The sequence below is a fragment of the Suricata suricatta genome, chromosome 3 (assembly GCF_006229205.1).
Source record: "Suricata suricatta isolate VVHF042 chromosome 3, meerkat_22Aug2017_6uvM2_HiC, whole genome shotgun sequence".
Classification (NCBI taxonomy): Eukaryota; Metazoa; Chordata; class Mammalia; order Carnivora; family Herpestidae; genus Suricata; species Suricata suricatta.
Window position 1 is genome coordinate 95130131 of NC_043702.1, and position 19115 is coordinate 95149245.

General features: G+C 35.4%; 1 protein-coding gene across 1 annotated transcript in view; it reads left to right on the plus strand.

Moving 5' to 3' along the window:
• Positions 1 to 19115, plus strand: part of DPP10 (dipeptidyl peptidase like 10) — a 617838-nt gene that overhangs the window by 182389 nt on the left and 416334 nt on the right. The gene's annotated exons all lie outside the window — the stretch shown is intronic.

Genomic DNA, 19115 nt, shown 5'->3' on the forward strand with positions numbered 1-19115 from the left:
TGTTACAAACTAGGGAGAATCTTTGCAAATTTGAAATACTTAGACATGACATGGAAATATATTGCACTTTCTTTTTCTGGCTTGGCAAAAAAAGCCCCCCAAAACAAAACAAAACAAAACAAAACAAAAACAATCTCAGTTCTCCTTTGGTTAGTTCTGCTTTTATTATTGTCAAAAGTTTTAAAAAAGTTTTTAGATTAAAAAAGGAACAATGAAAAATAAAAGCCACTGAATGACTCCATGGGCTTTGGTTTCATTAAGAAAGGTAATAGGGGAAATTCTGGATAGGATTGTGTTGGTAAAAAGGAAGTCATGTTTCCATTTCTTGAATATTCTATTTTGCCAGACCATTCTAATCACTGTGGTTAGATAGTTGTTACTCTTTGCCCTTCACTTTATTTAGAGATAATAACTGTGCTTGTTTTTAAGGAATAGAGGAGATTATTTGTATGGCAGATGAAAGGAGCTTTGCCTTTTCATCTAATAAATATCATCTTACATACAGCCCATTCTTTCTTCTCTAATATTCTAATTAAGTGCATTTATGCCTGCAAATTAAATGTTAATTTGTGGAAGCTATAAAAAGAATGTTACTTAGTTTGTGAGGGCAGAGGCCAAATCATAAGTGTTTACCTAGCACTGATAGAGCTCCTGCAGACCAGCAGGCACTCGCAATTTGAATAAATGAATGAATGTATTTAATTGACGTCCACTGTTATTTTTAGACAAACTCAGGTTTCAGTTAAAATTGGTTGGGAGATGAGTGTGTGCTGTGGGGATGGTATTATAGCTAGAGAAAACAAAATAGCATTTTATTAATTTATTTGTATATTTTCACTTTGAATTGTTCACAATTTTGGAGTTTGCCATACTGTTGCCTTGCATTATGATTACTTTAGATGTACACTGTGTTTATTTCAGATGAGCCTCATGACTAAAGAAGGCTCATGGAGGGGTATATAATTACCACCAAATTTTATGTCTCACAAATCTTTCTTCTGTTTTTCATTTTAAAATCACCTTTGTACTTGGTAGCATTTCTATTTTCCATTAAAGGAGATGACATAAAAATTGTGGAAAGAATCAGCAGTCATTAGATCTGAACTATTCAGTAACATTCCGTTTTATTTACCGTGATTTTGGCCAAATGTTAGAAATATGCATAGTCCTTGACTTTGGAAAGCAAGAAAAAAAAAATCATGGGCTTCATCTCCCCTCTCAGGCGAACTTGGACTATTTAAAGAGGCATTTACTCCTGTGTATAACTGACACTCTGATATTGATGTGCCAGAGGACTGGACAGATACTTAAGCAGTGAGCTGCATGCTAAATTAAGCCACATTTCCATATCTAGGACACACTTTCTACTTGAAAACTTTACATGATATCAAAATAACATGTTTGCAGTCAATTATTTCCATCACTTTTTTCATAATTTCTTTACCAATCATTGGTAAACTTAATCTTGAGAAAATATCTTAGGACAAACCTGCAGTGTTCTTATTATTATACTCTAAGTAAAACCCAAGACCTAAAATATTTAGAAAATAGTTTGCCTTAAAAACAATCTTTTAAACAAGGTTAAGCAAAATCTACTGTTAGTAGATTTTGTATACTGGGTTACTTTTCAAGTAGAGGAATAGATTTGTGCTCATTCATTTCTCTTATCCAGCTCAGATCTCCTTTCTGGCAATCACTAGATACTTGGCCTATTTACATGTTTCTCACATAGCCAGAAAATACAGTGGGAAGGAACTCTGTGGTTAAAATAATAGAGCCTTGGCCTCATTATCACAGATTATATCAAAAGGTGAAATGCGAGCTTTTTCTTTAGGAGATGTCTCGCTAGGTTTTCTTAGTATATACGTGGCTTAAAGGAGTCCAAGCTGAGCTCATTTGGAAGCTTCATTTAATTCGTGGAGGTCACCTAGGAGCACTTACTGCATTACTGGTCAAGGAGAAGGAGAGAGTCACGATGGCCCTGACGTGTCTAGGTTGTAGTGCAACAGTGTCATTCATTATGCTGCTTCTCAGCTAATATATCTGTGAATGTCACTGCAGCCTTGGATGGGTGCTCATATTCATGGTTAGCTTAACAGCTGCCTTCCCCCAGATCTGCTCATATCCTTGAAATCTCCATTTTTATAGCATCTTCTTCCTAGTTATATCACCTTGAAACCTGGAAATCCATCTTCTATAACATTATTCATCTCCCCACATACATTTGATGATCAATCAATCATCAAGGAAAGACCTAACATTCATTGAGGGCCTTCTGTGTTAGGCTTTGTGCTAGATTTCTATACATATTTCATGAATAGCATGTAAAGTTAACTTATAACCCCAGAAAACTGAAACTTAAGCAAAAAAACATGTATCTAGAAACATAGCTGAGAAGAGATGGACCCCGCTTTCCTCACTCGGTTTAAGTGTAAAACTCAACTTCTTTCATTGTTCGACTCTGAGTTGCCATTTCCAGTCTCCAACACACGTACTAGGTACTTTGATAATCTCATTGCTGTAGATTTCCTTGCTCTTAATCCTTTCATCTTTAATAGTGCAGTAATGTCCTCTCCATAGGTATATCCACAGAATGTTAACTTATGTGGTCACTAAAAGAAAGATAGATAAGCATATTTATATGCATGTTCATGATATAAAAAGTGAACAAAGAGGTCTTCAAAACAGTGCTGATGGCATGTGATATCATATCGTCCGGATTGTGACGTGTGTGCAGATGACTGTGTCCAGATGGCTGGATTTTGGCCTGCCTTTTTTTTTTCTTTTTGACTATACATGATTTTTCCTAAATTTTGTTTAATATATGGGCATGTTTATGTCATTTTTATAACTAATTAAGAGCAAGCATGCCCTCCCCAGGGATCTCCAGCCGGTCCCTCCATCAGTCTCAGACTCCTATAAACTAAAACTTTATATGGCCCAGCTAAAAACTGTTAATATGCTTCGCAGGAAAACATCAGATGAACCCTGCTGCTCGCTGAATAAATTTCAAACTCTTCCCTTTGTAGTAAGCCTCTCAGACTTAAGCTCAGCCTCTTGCCTACAATTCTGCCTTACATTGTATTTCAGATCTATTGAACTTCTTGATGTTCTTCATAAGCTCGAAAGCTTTCATGACTGTGTGCCTTTGTCTACACTGTTTTCTCTGCCCAAATCTCTCCCCCAGTTTGAAAGCCCCAGTTTTATCCCACTTGAAACTCACTGCCTAGGCACAAAGCCAGTGGCTAATTGTCCTGCAAGCTGTGAGGAACATCATCTTCTAAACTGTTTGACTCTCCCATATAGAAGTTTCTGCCTTGATTGTAATAATGACATACCTCATCTCCTCTAATACAGTGCTTCTAAAGCTAGTGTGAAATGTCACTACTTTTAAATTTAACTAATTTCTTTTTGCATCTGACCCTTGAACAGCATAGAGTTAAGAGTGCCTAATAACACAAACACTTAGTGCATATTTTGTATATTTTTTGTATTATATACTGTATTCTTAGAGGAAGATAGAGAAAAGAAAATGTTTTTAAGAAAATCACAAGGAAGAGAAAATACACAGCACAGGGTTAGGGGCAACAGTTAACATAAACATTAGATTAATATATATTTCATATATTATACATATCATATACTGTATTCTTATAATAAAATAAGGTAGAGAAAAGAAAATGTTCCCAAGAAAATCATAAGGAAGAGCAAATACACTTACAGCCCTGTAGTGTATCAAAAAAATCTGCATGTATGTGGACTCAAATAATTCAAATCCGTGTTGTTCAAGGGTTATTTCAAATGTGGCATGAATTAATACTTTTGAAAATACAATAAAAGTAAATTACTAAAAAAAAGATTCCTAGATATTTCAAATACAACTCCAATTTTGATCATACTGTATTCAAGAGTTCTAAAATTATATTTCAAAAATATAAGAAGTATAAACATAATATTAGAATTTTAAAAATGAATTTTAAATATATCTTTGAGAGACTGTATATAGGAAGTTAATAGAGAATTACTCTTGCACTTCTTTTTGTTATTTCTAAATCAGAATTAAACAAGTATTGAGAGAGAGAGAAATGATTCACATTTTATTCCTGTTCTCAGATATGGAAAGAGCACTGGCCTCCCTCTATTTCAAGATTTTAATGTAATAAATGATCTTGCTTCCTTCTTGTTAACTAATCTAGGTTTGACTGATGACAGCACTACTTAATGTGAATAAACTTTATTTAGGTTATTTCTATTTTTTGTTTTATTCATATTCATAGTAGAGAAGAAATCAGTCTATAGAGGAAGGATAATAATAGGAAGAAAATCTTTAAAGCAGTTTTGGTAATCTGTTTATTTATTTTCAGCTTTTACCCATAATGAATCAAGAGATAACTTGAGAACTTTACCAACTCTTTACCACTAGCCAGTTTCCAAATTTACCCTGCAGAGAATAGATCCTTTAAATTACCTTTTGATTAAAAAAAAAAGAAGAAGATTTTGGATTTTGGGTTTTAAATACATCTGGGTATAGTAGACAAACTAATAGAATTGTGAAATGAGGTTTTATTGTGTATAGCTAGTCTGTTGCTGGCTTACCCAGTAGTTCAGCTCTTTGGTGAGATTAGTCCATTTATACATTTGGATTTGCAGGGATGCCAGATTGCCACCAGAGTTTCTAAATGTGCACTCTCAATTCAACTTACTCCATTTCTTTGCATGCTGGCTGTAGTTTGCCACAATCAGCTCTATGAGACAGAAAGCCCAGAAGAGAGGTGCTTGTAATGTACTCATGTTTGAGTCACCCAGCTGTTAGCACCCTGCTTGGACCCATCTCCTGCTCAGTAAATAGTTTGGTTAGTGTAATGGGATGAACTATTATATTTTTCTTGATATGTAAACATGGGCCCATTGATTAACAATCGGTAGAGGATTCATTTCAGCTCCTTTATTCATGATATGCATAGATTTTTCTCTGATCTGTGCAAACCTATCCTTCCCTGTGTCCACCCAGCACGTGAGCTGTTGCACATGGTTTTGGAAAAATGGCCAGTTGGGAGGAGTGATGATATGTGAGGCTCTGGATTTAATCATGACTTTATTGGACTTCCTGTTGGACCCAGTTCAACTCATCTCCCAAGTGATCTCCAAAATTAGATATTTAAACCTGTTAACTTACATGATGTGTGACGGTATGACATACTGATATGGAAAAGTCACAAAAATGAGACAGACCAGGGCCTTTCAGCAATTTTTTTAAAGCCTCCCAAGGCTTGCGTTTGGTTTGTTTTATTTTCATGTAAGCTGAGGATAGTCATTCCTAGATGTAGACGGGTAGTGAAAATTACCTAAGCAAAAATATGTAAAAGGTGAAGATAACAAATGTAAAGGCAAAAGAAAAGAAAAGAAAAGGCAAGAAAATATGTAAGTAAAAAAGAAAGGTCTGAATCTTACAGATCTTCAAATGATTGGTACCCTGATAACTGCTTTTAGAGATGATCTGGATCTGGATCTAGTATTTCTTTTTAAATGCCCCCAGCCATCTCAGTCCAAGAAACTGTGTCCGAGGTAGTGAACAGAAGTGAAAATCCATTGTTGTATTCTTCATGAAAAATAAACCAGATTTTCAAAGTCATATCATTAATATGTCCAATGATATGGGGGATTCATAATCAGGGGAATCAAACAAATGAATCTCCTTTGTTATTTTTTGGCACTATTTTATCATGCTACAGTTTTGGTCTATTTGTTCAATTTTGTTGTGTTGCAGAAAGTTGGAATTTTTCTGCACAGGGAGCTGGTTACAGCTTCGAGAATAATCTCACTCTCAGCTCTCCCTGGCAGAAGCTTAACTTTTTTGTCTTCTCTTTGTTTGCTTTTACAAAAGTAAAATTATAACCATCAATCAGAGTGATATTAAAACGGTAGAATTGAATTCATGACTGTGAAGTTTGGGGGATAATTTGTATTTTTATTACAACATAATTTATAGGGGCAAAATACTGAATAGATAGCAAATGTGCAGAAGTGGTTCTGTGGTTAGATGATTCACCTTACATCTGTTTTTCCATCTCTTTAAAAGTGATCTTGTGAAAAATATAATGACATTAGAACAGCTCAGCTTAAAATGTTAAGTGAAGATAGTAGAAGATAGAACTACACGGTCTTGTATAGAATTATATACACAGTGCATTTGCAATTACATTGCATGCATGTACACATATAGATGCAAATAACAGGATGTAAGAATGAAATACGTTAACATGTTCAGTAACTTTCTTATGGAGAATTATTCGTTACTGCTTTTAATTTTTATCATCTGTTGTCTCTTTTCCAAATTTGCAACAAGTATGTTGTTACTTTTATAACATGTAAAGAATTACTAAAATGCTCATTAAAATGTGAATTCAGCTAGCTAAACATTTTGTCACTGTTTAGGGTACTTACATACTGTGCAAAAACAAGTTAGATATATAATCTAAAATGATGAGTGCTAAGGATGTGTGGCAGGGTCTGAGGTGTGTTGAGCCCTACGAGATGTGAAAGAGGACACTAGAATACCGTCTTGTCTCTGGCACACCTCACAACTCCCCTCACCCCTGTAATGCTGGGATGAAAGACTGCTCCTTTTGCCCAAAGACAGATGTGAGAGGTCCAGAAAGAAGCATAGATTGTTACTAAGATTGAGAGAAGGGGAATGTTCTCAGAGCAGTGCGAGGCTGTCTTTTTGTTGTTGTTGTTATTTATTGATTTGATTATAGTTGAAACACAATGTTATATTCGTTTTAGGTGTACCGCATAGAGATTTGGTAGCTACCATCTGTCACCATACAGTACTTTTGCAATATCAGTGACATATTCTTAATGCTGTGCCTTTTGTTCCTTTGACTTACTCTGTAACTGGAAGCCTGTATCTCCTATTCCCCTTCACCCATTTTTCCCACACACCCCCTCCCTTCTTGCAACCATGTTTGTTCTCTGTATTTAAATTTTTTCTGTTTTTTATTTATTTTTGAGAGAGAGACAGCGTGAGCAGGGGAGGGTCAGAGAGAGAGAGGGAGACACAGAATCTGAAGCAGGCTCCAGGCTCTGAGCTGTCAGCACGGAGCCCAATATGGGGTTCAAACTCACAAAATGTGAGATCATGACCTGAGCCGAAGCCGGACGCTTAACCAACTGAGCCCCCCAGGTGCCCCTGTTCTCTGTATTTACACGTCTGATGCTGCTTTCTGTTTGTTTGCTTTTTTTGTTGTTGTTTGTTTTATTTTGTATTCCGCATATGATTTCAGTCAAGCAGAATCAGACTTAGGCTGCTTTATGGGGTGTAGATTCTTATGATAGCAGTTTTATTCCCTATTTCCCCAGAGATTTGGACAGAATATTCCTGTATTTTACTAATGTTCTCTTTACTCTCAGTAATAAAAGCATACAGAGGGCTATTAAAATCGCAACATCCATGGTTCCTGATTCATAACTCAGAGAATTGATTAATGAGGTTAAAGATATAATTTACTGTAATCCTGGTCAATGTTCCTTTTCTTTTTTAAGTAACATATGTCTAAATGTCTTACAGTCTTATATAATTTTCTGCCAAAATTAAAAAGTGCATAAAAAAGTGTACCATTAAAACAATTTATTTATATCTAATTACCAAAAAATGTGTTTCCTTATTGGTATATGACTTATATGTTATATTATGCTTTTACTGAAGTTCAGTCTACCTTAAAGCACTTGGAATAAAGCATAAAATCAAAATATTTCCTACAAAAATCATACTATGGCAACCTTATATACTAACTAAAGTATTCAAACTTTTGTTTGAAACTTAAATCTAAATAGTTTTTTTAAGGAAATATTTTTAAAATTCTAGTTTGTCTTAAAATAACATGATTTATCTTAAACACTGAGGGAGAATAAGGAAATGGGTTTACCCATAAAATTCAATGTTAACATTTCAAGGAAAAAGAAATTCAGGAAGACAGTAGTTTTAGGTTTCATAAATGCAAATATTACTTTAGAATATTTAAAGGGAGATGGACATAGAAACCGAACTTCAGATTAAGAGAACTGAACTTTCATGTTACAACCTACTTTTTGAAATAGAACATTATATTTGGATTTCCTTAAAAGAAGAAAAAAGGAGTCTGAGTTGGATGAAGCAGTAATGTTTAAAGTTCACCACCGAGCATTATTTAGTTTTAACTACATGCTCTGCACAAGTTTTTGTATATTTCAAGTGGGCTCTGTGGGCATTTGAAAGGTTTCTGATAAATAGTATTCTCATAGACATAGTACATTTCACGCAATTGTGGTTACTCTAGGCTTTGTAGGCTCAGGGACCAGTTTGTCAACACAAATGTAGATTAATAGGCATTTTGACATTGACACCTACCTTTCCACCAGTTTATTCATTTATCCTTTTGTACATTGAAGACTATGGAGCACAGCCAACAATGCTGACAGATACGAAAGCATAAAGATGAATAGAGACAGCCCTTTTGCACTGGGAAATTATGAGTATTAAGGTTCTTTCTCCATTGTGCAAAGTACCTTTTCTGATGTCTAGGGTTTAAAGATGTGAAATTAGTAATCAAAGGCTGTAATCGGGCATAGTGCAGAAATAAAGAGATTTATAAGAAATATTCAATCCAAACTGTGATGAGGTTTGACTAACCTTTTTTCCCCCAGAATTGAAAACATATCTCCACGTCCCACATCTTTCTCTCAGGTATGAGAGAGTATAGACGTTAACACATTTTTGCTTTTTGAACAATTTTTTTTCTCTTTGCCTTCACTTTATTTGATATAGTCTTTATTTATATGTGTTAATAGTTAGTACTAATATAAACATGTACCACTGATAAGGTTTCAAGATATATGATTAAGGTACCTAGAGGATTTAGAAGCTAGATGAAAACTCAGTGATAGATTTCTGGATTATTATTTTTAAAAAGTCATATAAAACAGTTGGACCTGTAAGAAAATTAATTTGAGTTATAGAAGAGATGAAGTTTGGTGTCCGTGTAGAGGGCATGTGAGCATAGAAGAAAGAGGGCATTGCTGGGAAAACAAGGCTGTATAGTGACAGCATCATGGAAAGTAACAATATTTAGGATTAAAGGATAGTAATGCCGTGTATGTGTGTTGTGGGTGTGTGTTTTAAATTAATGGTGAAAGAACATGAGGCACCTTAGTGGCTCAGTCAGTTGAGGGTCCAACTCTTGATTTCTGCTCAGGTCATGATCTCATGGTTCATGGGAACAAACCTGGCATTAGTCTCTGTGCTCACTGTGTGAAACCTCCTTGGGATTCTCTTTCTCTCCCTCTCTCTCTGCCCCTCCCCTGCTCATTCTCTCTGTATCTCAAAATAAATAAACATTAAAAAATTATTTAAAAATTAATGCTGAAAGAAGTTGATCAATTCACTATTGGATATAATTAAAATATTAAAACTATTATTTTACTGTAGTTGTCATATCTTAATTTCCTTTAGTAGATTTAATCTTTTATTAGATCTCCATTTGAAACAGAAGAATTTGAAGTTGCTCTGATGCTTATCACCTATTTTATTTTCATTAGCATTAAAATAGAGGATGCTGGTAATTGGAATTTTACCTAATAGGTGAAGTTTTTATAGTTTCATAAGAAACTAGCTTATAGTACATCAGAATTTACTAGTACTTTTCCACTTTTCTAGGATATTTCCACATGTTATTTGTTTGTATTTCTTTGAAAAACCTTCTCTGGCAGTCGGAGTGGGCACTAGTCTTGTGTAATACATGAGTGAATTGAGGCAAAAAGAGGTGGTGTCTTCACTTCCTTGCAATTCAAAATCAGTGATGCGCTCTGGCTAGAATCCAGTTGTATGTTCACTGTTGGCTAGGATACACTGGAGTAGATAAAATGTCTTATATGAATTTTTTGTGTTGTCCTTAAACTAACATTTAATAATGTTTATAAATTAAAAAATATGTATCGACAGCTTAAGGAAAGGCATATTAATGGAAAGACCTAATAATAAGTGAAAATTTCCTTTGATTTATCTGTCTGAATTTGATTAGAATTCTTAGGTGATTTTGAGGAAATAAAATAATTCTATATCATTGATTGTAATGTAATTAAAAAAAACTCTTGCAGCAAACCATAATAACACCTTACATTTACATGCTTTTAATTCATCTTCCTTTCCTTTGAGCCACATTTTGTGCTTGTGTGTGTGAGTGTGTGGGGGTGTGCATGTGCACGCACACAAGGACACATGCACGCATTTCTTTCTAAGCCTAGTTTTACTTTATCACCTTGGTTATGTAATTAGTTTGGATAGGCCATTGATATCTTTAGATAGCACACAGTCAACTAATTCCATTAGTTTGTATGGAATAAACAAGTACAGAAAGTTTTTAGGAGAATTGCTAGAGATAGTGTTATTTATCATTGAATGGCTAATACTCTCTATGGTAAACACAAGCATTGAGTCAACTGAAATATTCCAACCAAATAGTGGTTTTGTTTCCTGTGTGTTCATATGTTGTGTTCACATAACAGGAGGTTTATTAGATCTGGTTCTACTTCTTTTCTATATTTGCCTTTTATTTTTGGTTTTGATGAAAATTACATTCTAATGAAAATTTTATTACAATATTTTAGGGATACAAAAATGATGTAATATCTGCCTTCATGAATTTACTGTTAATGATAATAATAAAACTTGTGCTTTTGGGAGGGGACATCTAATAGTAGCCAGAAGGCATGATTTGAATTTTTATTTTATTATATTTAATTTTATAGTTTCCTAGGTAGAGATATATTCCTTTTATATTAAAGAAACTGAGGTCTAAAGGAAATAGATGATTTTTTTCAAGTCTACACACTATTCAACATAGTACTGCCAGTCCTAGCTGTAGCAATCAGACAAAATATATACCCAAACTGGCAAGGAAGAAGAAAAATTTTCACTAATTGCAGAAACAAGATATTCTAACTCTAATGATGCCATGAAAAAACTACCAGAACTAATAAATAAACTCAGGAAAGTTGCACAATAGAAAACTAATATATAGAAATCCATTTCATTTCTATACACTAATAATGAAGTAGCAGAAAGAGATATTAAAAAAAAATCTTTACAGTTGCACCAAAAAGATTAAATTACCCAGGAATAAACTTAACCATGATAGTAATAAACCTTTATTCCAAAACAGATAAAGCACTGATGAAAGAAATTGTAGATGGCACAAACAAATGGAGATAGTCCATGCTCATGGATTGGAACAATGAGGATTGTTAAAATATCCCTACTCCCCAAAGCAATTAATGCACTATCAATACCAGTAGCATTTCTCACAAAACTATAAATAGTAATACTAAAATCTGTGTGGAACCACAGAAGATCCCGAATAGCCAAAATAATCTTAAGAAAGATGAACAAACTGGAAGTATCTCAGTCCCAGAAATGAAGATATGGTAAAAAGCTATGGTAATCTAAGCAGTGCAGCACCGGCACAAAAATAGACACTTTAGATTGATGGACTAGAAGACAGAACCCAGATAAACCCATACTTATCAAGCCAATTAAGCCATAACAAAAGAGACAATGACAAAACAGACAATACCGGAGGAGAAGACAGTTTCTTCAACAAATGTGCTGTGAAAACTGGCTATCTATATGCAAAAGAATGAAACTGGATCACTCTCCTATATAATATACAAAAACAAGCTCAAAATGTATTAAACACATATACCTACAGAGAAACACCTACAGAGAAACACCTAAAGATCTAGGAACATAAAACTCCAGAAACCAGAAAACTCCTTGAAGAAAACATAAGCAATACTTTCTTTGACATCAGCTCTGGACTTGTCTTGTCAGGCCAAAGAAACATTAGCAAAAAGTAAACCGTTGGAACTACACTGCAAAAGAAAGTTGTTCATGCAGCAAAGAGAATCCTCAACCGAGCAACAAGGCACCTACTCAATGGGAAAAGTTATTTACCAATGATATATCCCTTAAGTAGAGCTAATAACCAAAATATATAAAGAATATATCTCTCTTTGAATTGGTTCCTTAATTTTCTTTGGGTAAATACTCAATAGTGGAATTACTGGATAATGTGGTTTGAGGTTTTTGAGGACAGTCCACAGTGGCTGGACCAGTGTGCATTCTCACCAACAGTGCATGAGAGTTCCTCTCCCTGTCCTTGACAACACTTGTAATTTCCTGTCTTTCTGATTTTAGCCATTCTGACTGGAGTGAGGTTAATTATTTCATTATGATTTTGATTTCATTTCCCTGATGATTACTAAGGTTGAACAGCTATTCATATATATATATATATATATAAAATAAGCATATGCTATATATATAGTGATCGTAGGAAAAAGGAAAATTTCTTTTACTACTTTATATAACACCTCTGAAATAATATGCACACGTGACTGGAATTTAAAGCTTAACTTTGAATAGAAAACAGAGTATTACACTGAGATTCAGCAGTCCTAGCTCGATAGTCGAATATTCATCTTGGACAAAAGTCATCATCTTGCTGGACTTCACATTCTTCATCTGCATGATAAGAGGGTGTGATTGAATAACTAGTCGAATTTTTGCAGTTTTCTCATTTTTGAATTATCCAAATCTGAGTTTTGTGCACAACAGGTCCTCAAGCACATGCCGGTATGGCTAGTGCATATTTCTAAACTGTGTATCGCCCTGTGTGGTGGAAGTTTTATTATTATTTAACACTATTAGTGTTAGTATTTTAAAGTTCTCTGCTGTCCCTTTCAAAATTTGATGCTACTCTTTCTCAATTTCTGACGGACTTGCTAAATGGCATGAGTTAAGCTAATAATCAAATTGAGGCTTTTAGGTAAGATGCCAACACTTTTTTTTTTATCATCACTAATGACTTAATGCCCTTAATGCACTACATATCTATTTATGAGTTGAAATATGAGTTTTCCCTTGTTTCAAATGATGATGGAGAATTTGAGACAGTGTGAAAAGTCTGAGCATGACATATCTGGTTATGTCATCTTTTATGCACCTTTTATCATGGAACCTTTTCTTTTATACATAAAAGTGGAAAGAGTAGTACAATGAACCTCTAAGTAATTATCACCACTTTGTCTAGACATCAAATTATGAATCTTGTTGCATCCTAGGAAAGAGATATGAGTGTGAATAACTAGGATTGGAAAAGTTGAAGGAATAAATGTCATTGAAGCAGGAGAAGTAATATATTGTTGGAGAGGTGGTCAGGGGGAGAACTGTATGCTAATCCTAACTGCTTTCTGGAATTGTGCTAATTCTGAATGACAGCCTTTATTAAACGTGTCTGTAAGCTTGGGTGCATGGGTGGCTCAGTCTGTTAAGCATCAGATTTTGGCTCAGCTCATGGTCTCAGGTTTGGGAGTTCGAGCCCCACATCAGTCTCTGCTGACAGGTCAGAGACTGAAACCTGCCTCGGTTTCTGTGTCTCCCTCTCTGTCTGCCCCTCCCCCTCCTTCCATGCTCTCTCTCTCTCTCTCTGTCTCTCAAAAATAAATGAACGTTAAAAAGAAAGTATACAATAACTTTTAAAAAATAGTGTATGCAAGGAAGCAGGCCAGAATTTTGAGCTAGAATTCCTGAAATATAGTTGTGAAAATTCAGACCTAGGAAAGCAAGGAATTAGAGGTGTTATCAGAAGCATCTCTGGATGTGAACGTCCATCCTGAAAGAGGTCACATTGATTTTGTGGACTTGAATTAACTAAATGGAAGTCAGCTGGGATGGATGTCTGATCAACTATGATAAGTCCAGTCCGGCAAGTGCAGCTTTCCAGCTTTTGGTTATGATGAGCTAGAATATAGTGAGTTCTCCATCACTGATAATACTATAGAGAGTTTGGCTAATCATGTATAAGAGTACCTTACTAGGATTCATGTAATTGATATGAGGTTATACAGATGACCTCTAAGGCCAACTTTAGTTCTAAGCTTTTACCGTTTTATCTCCAAATCATAAAGTTTTGTCTAAACCACTATTTTAATAGTTCTTTGGCTTAGGAAACCAGTTGGTTTAGGTCTAAAGTCGTTCCTAGGGAGTGGTGTCAGCTTTCATAGAAATTTCTCTGCTTCTCATTTGCATACAAGAAATATCCAGTATATGATATGAAGCTCTTTTCTCTTTGGTTTGACTGGCCATATGGAGTTGCTGAAAAATAATTTAAAAACTGATCTCATTTTGCACTTTCAGTTGATAACACCTCTGTATCCTCCTTTGTGCTGTCAGTACCCATGCCGGTTTTAATGAGCTTGAACAGTCATTGCTGGAGCTGTGTACCCAGCCCATTACCCTGCCACTGCCACGTGCTTGCAAATAGCATCTGAAAGCAGGTAGCTCACAGCTACCTGGTCTCTGATGATACATAATTTGTAAGTGAAAAACAGTACAGATATTAATTAGCTGTATGTGTGTATGTTTTCCTCTTTCTTGGGAGTGTGAATGTTAACTTGGTTTCCTGCCATTATTTCTGTCACTCACATCCAAGTGAAATGTATTTATTTTGAATATTGAACTCCTTAAATTTTATTTCTTGTTATTTCTTTTTTTTTTAATTTATTTATTTTGAGAGAGACAGCATGAGTTGGAGAGGAACGAGGGGTGGGGGAGAGAGAGAGAGAGAAAATGAATGAATCCCAAGCAGGCTCTGCACCATTATTATAGAGCCTGATGTGGGGCTCTAATTCATGAACTGTGAAATAATGACCTGAGCCGAAATCAAGAGTTGGATGCTTAACCTATTGAGCCACCCAGGCACCCCATTGAACTTCTTAGATTTTATTTTTACCAAGAGTCTATTATATTCAAAATATTAAAGAAAGTTGCATATATTATTCAGAAAAGTGAGTAAGGCTTCCTGGAGCTTAAGGGCACTGTAACCTTCTCAGGTGCCTGTAATCACTCATGATTAAGTGACTTTGCTGCTGTGAGCCATTCAGATGTGTTGCTCTCTAAAGGCCTTATTAGCCATCAAGGTGGAGGAACAGCCTATCTGTATGTCACACAAGTGTCTGGCAAGGGAAAGTTTAGATCTCCAGAAACCAGAGCTTTATTTCTGTCTCTGGTCAACAGGGTACGCAAGCCATTGGACTTCTGAAATTGCCATGTTTTTTACCCATACACTTGAGAGGATAATTCTTCTTATGCCTTATTTATTTTATTTTATTTAGAAAAAATTTTTAAATTTATTTTTGAGAGAGAAAGAGAACACAAGTGAAGCAGGAGCAGAGAGAGAGAGAGTGAGGGGAACAGTGGATTCGAAGAAGGCTCCGTGCTGACAGCGGAGGGCCCAAAATGGGGCGTGAACTCATGAACCAGGAGATCATGACCTGAGTCGAAGTTGGACACTTAACAGACTGAGCCACCTGGGGCGCCCGCTCTTATGCCTTACTTCAAAGCCACTGTGTGGATCACATAGGATGTAAGTTTTCCGAAAAATTTAAACGACTTAATTTTTTTTCTCTTTTCTCAGTGTATGAGAATTGAGTTTAACTTACACAGACTATGTGAGATTGGGCAAATCAGTCAATATTTCTTGGCAATACTTTGTCAAAGTACAGCAGCAATAACAAATAGTTATTTGAGTGTGTACCAGACACAGTGCTAAATGCCTTTAGTCATACAACCTTACTTTTTCTTCACAACAACCCTATAAATTTTTAAATGATCTTTACAGCTGAGAAAGCGGAGATCAGAGAGTTAAGGAACATTTGCATGCTCACACAGCTAACAGAAGCAGATCTGGAGGGGGATGATTTATCTCCTTAAATAAAGAGGGAATTAAAGGTACAGAGTTTCATTCACACAAGATGAATAAATTCTGGGGATCCGATATGCACAAATATGACCATAGATAACACTACTGTCTTGTTAGACTTGGAATTTGCTAAGAAAGTAGACTTTAAGTGTTTTCACCACAAAAGAAAAAAAAAGTAAAGAAATGTTAATTCTGTGCAATAGTTATGTTAGTTTGTGATGATTATTTCCCACTTTATATGTATATGTAAACATCAAGTTGTGTAGCTTAAATATGTACAATTTTTATGCATCACTGATACCTGAATAAAGCTGGGAAAAATAAAATAATAAAACCTAAAACCCAAAGAGCTTGGCTTAGAGAGGGCATGCATTGCAAGAAAAACAAAGGTAGAGAATTAAACATTTGCTATGTTGTTATTATTTATTCTAATTTTTGTTTTGGCCAATTTTGCCCAGCAGCCTAGACACATTGTCCTTATCTGCTTTGAAATTTCACCTGTTGCTATCACTTTGGGAGGCTAGGGATGCCCTTCCTGCTGTTTGAACAAGTTCCTATTGTTTAAAGCTTTTGTAACTCATGGTGTGATCCTAAAATCCCGGGTTACTTAGGTCTGACATTTTCCTCTCTTGTCCATGTATTGCCTCACTACACACTGTGCTCCAAGATGTGTCATACCAAGGAGTAGTGTTGGCACTGTGTAAAGAGAATACCTTCTTGCATGTTCCCTCAGTACATGAATTTGTGTGCCCAGACTGACTCTCCTTACCGGACCAAAAGTAGATTCTTACTTATGAAACATCAGTTCTGTTGTAAATTCAACCATGATGTTCCTAGGCATCTCTAATTAGAAATAAATAATTTTTTTAGACTATTTTCATTCTGGTCCATGTTGGAGACTCATGTTCCTGAACGCAGTTTCCTTAGAGTAAGGGTGTTGCATTTTGTCTCTGTATTTCCAGCATCAAAAACAAAGTCTAGCATGTTGATTACATTGGCAAATGATACCAGAGGCCCAGGCTTTAATTTGAAAATAGACATAATTGTGATAGTAAACTTTAAATGTTTTTTTAATAGTTTTAGGACACTTACAAATAGCAGAGAACATTATTCTTTTTTTTTAAATAGTTTATTGTCAAATTGGATTCCATACAACACCCAGTGCTCTTCCCCACAAGTGCCCTCCTCCATCACCACCACCTCTTTCCCCCACTCCCCCTTCCCCTTCAACCCTCAGTTCATTTTCAGCATTCCATAGTCTCTCAAGTTTTGCATCCCTCTCTCTCCCCAACTCTCTTTCCCTCTTCCCCTCCCCCTGGTCCTCCATTAGTAAATCACACTGAGATACCACCTCACACCAGTCCGAGTGGCTAAAATGAACAAATCAAGAGACTATAGATGCTGGTGAGGGTGTGGAGAGACGGGCACCCTCCTACACTGTTGGTGGGAATGTAAACTGGTGCAGCCGCTCTGGAGAACAGTGTGGAGGTTCCTCAAAAAACTATCCATAGAACTCCCTTATGACCCAGCAATAGCACTGTTAGGGATTTACCCAAGAGATACAGAAATGCTGATGCATAGGAGCACATGCACTCCAAAGTTCATAGCAGCAATGTCAACAATAGCCAAAACATGGAAAGAGCCTAAATGTCCATCACCTAATGAGTGGATCAAGAAGATGTGGTATATATACACGATGGAGTACTACATGGCAATGAGAAAGCATGAAATCTGGCCATTTGTAGGAAAGTGGATGGACCTCGAGGGTGTGATGCTAAGTGAAGTAAGTCAGGCAGTGAAGGACAGAAACCATATGTTTGCACTCATGGGTCTAACAGAACATTATTCTTTTAACTATTTAAAACAAGGAAGTCCACCAGTTTGCTTAAAGCTTAATAAAAGAACAAAATCACTGTGACCAACACTGTCCTAGTTGAATGATTGCTGATGGACATGTATAAGAAGGCCAATATTGTTTTCCACAGTTGCTGAGAGAAGTTTTAAGAAATAGAAATACTTGTTTCTTTCAAGATTCCTGAAATATTCCTTTGTGTCTTGGAACTGTACTTGAATAGACTAGATAGACTGAAACTATACAGACTCTGCTAGAATCTAGTGGGCCATTGGGGGTATCCAGTATGCCAGTGGGGCAGTGGATTTTGCTAAGTCTAGTACTATCTAACTCCAGATAGGATATAAAATAAAAATTAAAAAGTATGATATTGAGACATTTTTAAATAGGAATAGCTTGGACCCTTAAAGAGGGAAGTTTTGAGTTATGGGGTAGAAAATTCCTTAGGGCTATCCTGGATACTGGGAACTAAAAGAGTCTGCAGATATCAGCAAGAGATGATCCAAATAATCAGGCAGAATATAGGTGAATTATTCAAATCACACCATATCTCCAGGAACATCTCTAGAAGAGGTTTTTCTCAAGGTCACAGTCACAGAAAGAGCTATTTTCAAAATCAACCTCGTGATTCTTAGTTTTGTTATTAATCACTATTAATATTTTGCTGGCTTTTCTGACCTTTTATAATGAAAGTTTCTGATTATAGATTTATTGATTTCATGTAATTTAAAGGTCAATTTCAAAGGTAGAAGACGTAAACAGTGATTGGTAGTCAATGCCTGGGATTTTGCTGGAAGTGACATTTTGATAATAGAATTATCTGGTTTCTTCCCCCCAGAGAGACCAATAATGCTTAGGATAACTCTTCACTCTCAGCCCTTTTTATCCATCATTTCATCCCTTATTACTTTAATCTCTTGAATAACCTGCTAATTCTCAGAGTCTCCCAAATTTACCTTCTATGTTAAAGGTTTCCTTTCATTTTCTTCCTTTTTTTAGACTTCAATTCTACTTAGTACTTATAATGCTGCTAATGAAATGTTGGTCCCTTAAAGATCTTAATAATATTCCTTCTTCATATCATTCTCAAGTTTTAAAATTCCATTTATTCCTTACAGTGTTATGTTATGATTATGTACAATTATTGTCACATTGTCATATATCTCTCTTTTCATTATTAAACAGGTTCTTAAACTATTTTTTTTTAAAAATGTCTAGTCTTATACAAATAGGTCAGTATCAGTCACTTCCTTTTCCTCTGATTCCTCAAGATTATGATTTTTAGTTTTTATTTATAAATGATTTTTCCTACTTCTCTCTGGAGGTAGGATTGTCTATAAGACTCAGTGTTTATTGCTCTTGAGTTTGCTAACTTTCCAAGATCCACTGATACAGGACAGATATAGCTGGCTAGTTCTTGGGTCCACTCCTCAGCATCTAAGCAAATTCCAGTTCGTTAAGTCTCA